We start from the raw sequence: 8,688 nt of genomic DNA on the forward strand, positions 1-8,688 counted from the left end.
TAAAAAAGTTTTGTAGTTTTCCATTATATATAAATACAAATACATTCAAGATAACTGAGTCTGGTCCTGGTCTTTGACCGTGTTGTCCGGGTCTGTGAGAGTTGTGACATCCTAGAAATTAGAAAATAAAAATTGTTAGTATAATGCCTCGTCGATAAGTTTTTATTGTTATTTCAAAGAAATGATTTCAAAGTATATTATTAACCAATTAAAGAATTTTTAACTTAATGTTTAGTAAAACAACAAACCTTCGCTTAGAGCAGTTATAGCTACCACGAGTACAAAAACTAGCTTCATTTCTCCTTGAAATATGAATGAAAATGAAAAAAATTGTTCAAAACACTGCCTTTAACATTCATTGCACTGTAAAACTTGCCTGGAGGTTAAAAAAAACCTCATCATTACAACGAAAAGAAGCTATTTTATGAAATATTACATTTATAAAAACTTGTCAAGTCATGTGTACAACTAAATGCTCCAGTTTCGCTAATAACATGTTTCTGTGGTTGGAATTACCGTTGATGCAGCCGCGATAAAATAAAAAATAAAATAAAACGATTTATCATACTTCAAGTATTAAGTTGTATTTTCAGCTTAAATATTATCATCTGATATATCAGACCACTTTATATTAAAATGAAAAGTTGCAATTTAATTAAATGGCCTGAAGAATAAGTACATCAAATACTTTCCAAGAATTAACACCAATAAACTTTTAACTTAGCTACTCAAGTTTTCAACAAACATGAAACAGTCAAAACTATTATATCAAAAAATTAAATACTAAATTTAATTACCTAGTATACAAAATTAAAGATTTTACTGACTAAAATGTTCCAACTAAAAAATCTCCAAAGCAAAAATTGAATCTAAACCCTGGATAACAAAAGAAGTACTGAAGTTCATAAAAATAGACTATATTACAACCTTTAAAACCTAGTTAAACTACAAGAATACAAAAAGATATAGAAATAAACTTTAAAAAAATAATAACATATTCTAAAAAAGCATACTATGAAAACTTTCTAGAAAATTTTTACAAAAATACATCTAAAATTTGGAAAGTAATAAATAACATTACTAATATACTGAAGAAAGACAGCAACTTTCTTTATAGACTAAATGTGGATCGAAAATCTTATACAAAACCAATAGATATAGTAAACAAACATAACATTTATTTTCTAACATTGGAAAGCAAACATCAACAATAAAAGGTAACCCCCCAGGTTTTACTGACAATCTGAGAAATATTAGTAATAGTTTTTTTTGGTTTGATGCTACAGAAACTAAAGTATTTATATTATTAAGAGTTTAGATCCAAACAAAGCCAGTGATGAGGATAGTGTATTTGTAAAGATCCTTAAGTAATAAAAAAAACCTCCAATACTAGGCAAATTAATTAACCAAGCATTTTATGAAGGGGTTTTATCTAAGTAGCCTAAAACTTGCAAAAGTAATACTAACTTTTAAATCAGGATTAAAATCAGAAAATTATAGACCCATTTCATTTTTATCTGGTTTTATTCGCAATGCTGACTTAATAGTTGACTTTCACTATGCACACTTTTTGTTTTAGATTATAATCTAATAAAAAATTACAAAAACATTTAAAAGTTTTGTTATATGATAAACTGATTAATCTAGAATTAGTTTATGATTATGAATAAAGTAACCTGTTTCAAATATGGAATATTTTTTAGTAATCAAACTGCTTTGAAAAGTAATAAAAAAGTTTCAAATGATTTATATAAAAAAGTGCATAGCTAAAATTTCTAGCAAGTGTATAATAATTAAACTTTTCAAAAATAAATCTCAAAAGAGTGTAGTATTTATTGATTTTTTATCGTTTGATAAAACCAACATTTTATGAGTATTTAGACGTTTGTATAAATTTTAAGCACAAATCTAAAATGTGTCTTTATATTTTCCAAGCAAAGAACACTTTTTTAAACTTATTTTCCAAACGATTTACTTAAAATAACCTTTACCGTTAAAAAGAGTGTTTGAAAAGAAACGTTCATTTAAAGTTGTAATAAGATTTTTTCCGTATCTTATATTTACAATTCATTTGTTCCTACAAAACATAATACTCTTTCTACATGTATAAAAACCGTACAAATATTTGTTTTTCATATAAATTTGTGTAACGTCAATCATAAAACTTTTGTCATGTAGCAATATTTAATAATGTATAAGAGTTCTAAACACTATATCAGTTAAAAAAAAAGTATTAGATCATTGAAACAATAACAACTCCGTAAAGTAAACTTAACATACTTATTTTCAAACTTAGTTGTCTATTTGTAAAAATCTTATAATGGGTTTTATGTTTTATCTGTTAAGCATTCTTAACATAAAAAATTTGACAAAACTTATGCTTTTTTGCTTACTATTAAGTTCGTTTAGATAATTTATAATGATAATTTTATTATTTTTTCAGCAGTTTTTGAAATTTCTATAAACTGTGCTCACTTCAATTATAAACATTTTGACGTTCAAGCAAGAACCTCTTAAATAATACACTTTGTTACTAATTACTAATTACTAATTTCGATGCTCTTGTCTATTTAATAAAAAACTGTTTTCAATTTAAAGTATTTACATTTTAAATGTATTTTGTTATTGTCTATGTTAAACGAAGCTTGTGAACAAACTTAATTGTCCACTTGGCGGAAATTTATAAATAATTGCCTCTTAAGTAGGTTAAATACCCATTTACTTTAACTCCATTACTAGTTATCGCCCTATGATAGCCAGTTTGGAAACCCTGATGTAGAGATTTATTATTAGATTTTATCACATAAGTACATCAAAGAATAAGTACATCAAAGACTTTCCAAGAATTAACACCAATAAACTTTTAACTTAGCTACTCAAGTTTTCAACAAACATGAAACAGTCAAAGCTACTAAATCAAAAAATTAAATACTAAATTTAATTACTTAGTAGACAAAATTGAAGATTTTACTGACTAAAAGTATATATAAAATAACTTTTGCAAATACATAGGCTGTATAATATTTACGTAATATTAGAAATGCAAAGAAAAAGAACGTTCTTTAGAATAAAAAAAGTTCTGGGTTAGCTTAAAAAATAGAGAAAATAACTAGATCTAAAGCTTGGACATTTTTAAAAGTTGCAAAAAAAGCTATTTGAGCCAAAGTAACCCTCGTTTTTTATTCTGGTTTTATTCGTAATGCTGACTTAATAGTTGACTTTCACTATGCACACTTTTTGTTTTAGATTATAATTTAATAAAAAAATTACAAAAACATTTAAAAGTTTTGGTATATGATAAACTGATTAATCTAGAATTAGTTTATGATTATGAATAAAGTAACCTGTTTCAAATATGGAATATTTTTTAGTAATCAAACTGCTTTGAAAAGTAATAAAAAAGTTTCAAATGATTTATATAAAAAAGTGCATAGCTAAAATTTCTAGCAAGTGTATAATAATTAAACTTTTCAAAAATAAATCTCAAAAGAGTGTAGTATTTATTGATTTTTTATCGTTTGATAGAACCAACATTTTATGAGTATTTAGACGTTTGTATAAATTTTAAGCACAAATCTAAAATGTGTCTTTATATTTTCCAAGCAAAGAACACTTTTTTAAACTTATTTTCCAAACGATTTACTTAAAATAACCTTTACCGTTAAAAAGAGTGTTTGAAAAGAAACGTTCATTTAAAGTTGTAATAAGCTTTTTTCCGTATCTTATATTTACAATTCTTTATTCCTGCAAAACATAATACTCTTTCTACATGTATAAAAACCGTACAAATATTTGTTTTTCATATAAATTTGTGTAACGTCAATCATAAAACTTTTGTCATGTAGCAATATATAATAATGTATAAGAGTTCTAAACACTATATCAGTTAAGAAAAAGTATTAGATCATTGAAACAATAACAACTCCGTAAAGTAAACTTAACATACTTATTTTCAAACTTAGTTGTCTAATTGTAAAGGTCTTATAATGGGTTTTATGTTTTATTCCTTAAGCATGTTTAACATAAAAAATTTGACAAAACTTATGCTTTTTTTCTTATTTTTAACTTCGTTTATACAATTTATAATGATAAGTTTATTTTTTTTTTCAGCAGTTTTTTATTTTTGAAATTTTTATAAACATTTTGACGTTCAAGCTAGAACCTCTTAAATAAAAAACTTTGTTACTAAGTTTTCCACGCCAATGAAAAATTGGACAATCTGAAAACATTTTTCAAAAACCAAAATACAAAAATTTACACAACATCTAAAATAAAGGTAAAAGTTACACAATTAAGTGCCTTGTCATACTGTTAAAACACACATAAATATACATTAAGCTACTTTAGTAGTACTGTCAATCGATCGTAAACTGTGTAGTAACAAATGTTACAGTGTTAAAAAAATATAATTAAAAAAAGGAAATTAAAATTGATGATGTAGCTTTTTTTCGAATCCTTCTATCAATTTGCTTTTTATGCACCATCATGCTGTTAACATAATGTACAAAAAAGTATTTGTAAAGTATATTAACTTTTATACAATAGTAAATAGTATTTGTAAAGTATTTCAAATCAATAAAAAACACTATTTTGTTCACTACGTCAGAAAGTTTGGTAGTAAAGGAGTAAGCTGACACACAGTGGCTATACTTTGACGTTATGTATACAAAACGTTTAAATTTTAAATTTTTATACATAACATACAGTGGGCTGAATTCGGGGATCAAGCGGCCATTGACATAAAACTGTCATAAAAAGCAGTATAATACAATTTAAAGTTACACTTAGTGTTACAATATGAATAATGCTTGTTTTGATTTAAAAAATAGTTAAAATTTTAATTTCTAATAAAACTTAAAAAAAAAAGAAAAAAAATAATTGGCTACCTCAAGAGAGTCACATTTACTCCCATTTTAGTTTTAATATGAATTAATTTTTTAATATCAAGCCGGGTGAAACTATACTGTAAATACAGTTTATTTTTAATTTAAGGCTGTTCTGTGTATATCAAAGTTTGTATTATTAATAACGTTACATTTGTACTAGTTTATCAAAAAAAGAAAAGTTTATATTTGTATTGATCATTCAGATTATTTAAAAATTACAGCACATACTATCTGATACACAGATTTACTGACAATTATTTTAGGTTTCATATATGTACTTTTAAGTTTGATTATTGAAACCAAAGTATTAAGTTTAGAAATAGTTGTTTGGCCAGCTTAAGTTTGCCAAATTTTAGTTTGAAACTAGAAAAAAATGCTTATTTGTATCACACGGTTTTCAGTTTTAACCAAGTTTCTTTGTTAACAGTTTTAAGCAAATTTTCTTTTTTTTTGGAAGTTTTTTAAATTTAAACTGGGACATGTGATTAACTTATCCTTTGTATTAAAATCTTAAAAAGTTAATAGTTCTGATTAAAAAGTAAAAGTTAACAAAAAGCCAAAGATGAGGGTAACTTTTTACAAAAATTTGGTTTGTTTTAAACTAAATAATATATAATTTGCTACACTCAGACCAGTTATTTATTCCATTTTAAATTGAAATTAAAAGTTGTTTTAGTTTTCATTAATAGAAAATTTTTATATTGAAAGTTAAAAATTATAAAAGGTGGTTGTGTCATGAGTATGAAAACTCTGTAAAGCTAACTAGTACATATTTCTAAAGTTTTTAGCTCTTAAAACCTTAATGTTTTCATTGTAACTCGATATATCTTCTATTTTTTCTTGGGTTTAGTAATATTTTTTCTTATGTAAGTTTTTGTGCCACAGTTTCTAAAATAGTGTTGTACATATATATGGGGGCAAAGTAAAAATATGTGCTTAATAATATAATCTAGTTTCTAGTATAACATTTTTTGTATTACTTAACGGTATATTAGCAAGTTGAAAATGAAATTTAAATATACTTTATCCAGTTTCTAACTCAAAAAATATTTTAAATTTAAACAAGTGATATTTTCAAACACATATCATTGTAAACTTTTTAGAAGGCAACTAATGCACAATGTAAGCCTACACGCTAAATTCATTTCATTGTTTAAAATCCCACGCAAGTATCTTATTTTTTCTTCAATTCGAAAAAACTTACACGTTACACGTTTAAACTTTTTCTATATAACAAAACAAGAAAGCAAGATTAGTTTTATTATAAAACAACTTTTGCTGCTTAGTGTTTTAGAAAGAAGTTTAGTTTAAAGCTTTGTTGTAGCTTGGATATATAAAAACAAATATTTTGTTTTTCAATGAACTCCGTTACAAAAAATTTTTCTAGAGATCTAAAGTTATAATTAATTTTTTTATTCAAATAGAATACTTAAACCTCGGTTGAAAACTCTAGTTGCTGCACTTAAACCCAAAAGTTTGGCCTGTATCGAATTTTAAAACTACTTAATCCATATAAAAACTGTAAATTAAAAGCATTTTTATACAATTATAGCTATAGTTTACAGATGTTTGAAGCAGTTTCTAATAAAAAAAATATCGTTCTATTACTTTAACTTTTTTGTTTTAATATTCACTAAGTAAATATATAACTCGAATTTAGGAGCTGTTTTAAACATTAACAAATAGTTTTTTTTACGCATTCATTACGCAAACTTTTTACAGACAAACACTATGAAATTTTTATTAGCAGTTTTTCTTTCGATGACGTTTATTGCCTCTTCAACTGCAGCTCTGTGCCCGAATGGGGTCTCTGAATGCCCCAGTCTCAATACTTGCTGCAAGCTTAGCACAGGCGAATACGGGTGCTGCCCCCTACCGGACGCTGTTTGCTGCTCTAACGGAGTCAATTGCTGCCCTAGTGGATATTTTTGTGACATCGGGTTTTGCAATAAGTAGAAAAAAAATTGTTGTGCCTTTTTAGCATTGTGTTGATAATATTTTTATTTATTCATTCAAGCAGTTTTTATTTAAAAAGGTATTTAAGTAAACGAAAGAAACAAACAGCAATTATTATTTTCGTTTGTTTTATTTACTTGCAAAATAAAATTTATTTTAACTTGAAAAGTTTTTATTAACTAATTATTTAGTAAGGGAAATTATTACTAAAGCTTTCTAGGAAATAAAGACGAAATATTTTTAAGTTGATTAAGAACTTTTAACTTTTACTATTTGCTTACTTCTTCTTAAAAAGAAGCATTTTACTTTTAATAAAGTAAAAGTTAAGATAAAGTATATAACTGGGCCAAATAAATTTGATAGTTTAAATTTTAGAGTATCCAAAATTAGTTTATTTGATATACTTGTAATTATTGAAAACTAACTGTTCTGCTTAAAAAATTAATAAATCTTTTTATACTTGGAATAAGCTATAGAGACAATATAATTAAAGTCTCATTCAAGTAAAACTAACCAATTACTAATAACTGCAGTAATCTTTCGCACTTTTCATGAAAAAAAACTACACTCAACATTTTTTAAAGTGTTAGTTTTTTGTCATGTGGCAGATTAACTTAGTAAAAAAGTTTTTGCTAGTGATCTATCAGATCGAGGATGCTAATTTAAAATAATTTCTACACGTTATGGATCCGGTAGATCACTGAATTCACTAGTGTCAACTCCTTCCGATTATATTACTTGTAATATTTTAGAGCAGTGGTCTTCACTGGGTGCTTGAAAAAAAGGGTAGCCGTCAAATTTGTACGAGCATGCAAAATTTCACGAGGGGACAAAGTTGCACAAAGATACTTTTGCACGGATTTTTTTATTAATAAAAAAAAATCTTTTTATTCATCACTGTTACCCCTAACCCTCGGTCAGTAACTTTTTTTTTATTAAATTATCTTTGTATTTTTCTTGTTTAATTTTACTCTCGTGCAAAATTGTCTTCGTGTAATTTTGTGCCCTCGTGCAATTTAGACTCGTTTCCTGAAAAAAGGTGTTGGGCGTATTTGAGAGTTTTAAAATCTACACTAAGTATAACGGGAAAATTACTCAAAGATTTATGCGAAAGTTTAAAACTTACATTTGATATTACGAAGTGTATGATGGAAATCAAAAGTAGTCTTTGAACGGAATTTTAAATAAATACCAAAAAATTGAATCTAGAAAGTACCGAAAAATTAATTATTTTATATAGCATCTGGATGCTAATTTTAAATAAGTTTTGGTAGATCAATAGTCTTCGTATTGATTTAAAAAAATAATTTTTATGTTTTCATGGTATTTAAGTTTTACAATTGTTTCTTTTACAACTTGTTTTTATTTGCCAAAGGGGCGATTATGAAAATGAGTTTTGGCAACCCTGTTCTCCACTTGTAGTTTGTTAATTATTTTATGTTAATTTTTGAATGCTTAAATTATAAAGGTAAAACAACGCTTAGCATTAGTTATCATTTTTTATAAAGCTCCTTTAAAATTTTAGCAAGTTATTTTGAAACTGTTCAGGAAATAAAGTTGATTAAAGTGCTGTGTGAGAAAATTAACTTTAAAATAATTCACTTCAACACTTTTTTCTTAGCATTAAACCATAGCTGATAAATAATTTTTCTTCTAATTTATAAAAGATTTAAATTGACGTCAACCAAAAATTTAACTAGATATTAAACGTTATAAAATAGAATCAAAACTAAAGGTAAGAAGTTAAAGATACTATACTTTACAATGTATAAGTTTAGAGATCGATAGTCTATCAGTTTGTAAGTATATTATGTAAATTAAAACATTTTAAATTAGAACTTCAATA

The sequence above is a fragment of the Thalia democratica genome, chromosome 9 (assembly GCF_965202585.1).
Source record: "Thalia democratica chromosome 9, ktThaDemo2.hap1.1, whole genome shotgun sequence".
Classification (NCBI taxonomy): domain Eukaryota; kingdom Metazoa; phylum Chordata; class Thaliacea; order Salpida; family Salpidae; genus Thalia; species Thalia democratica.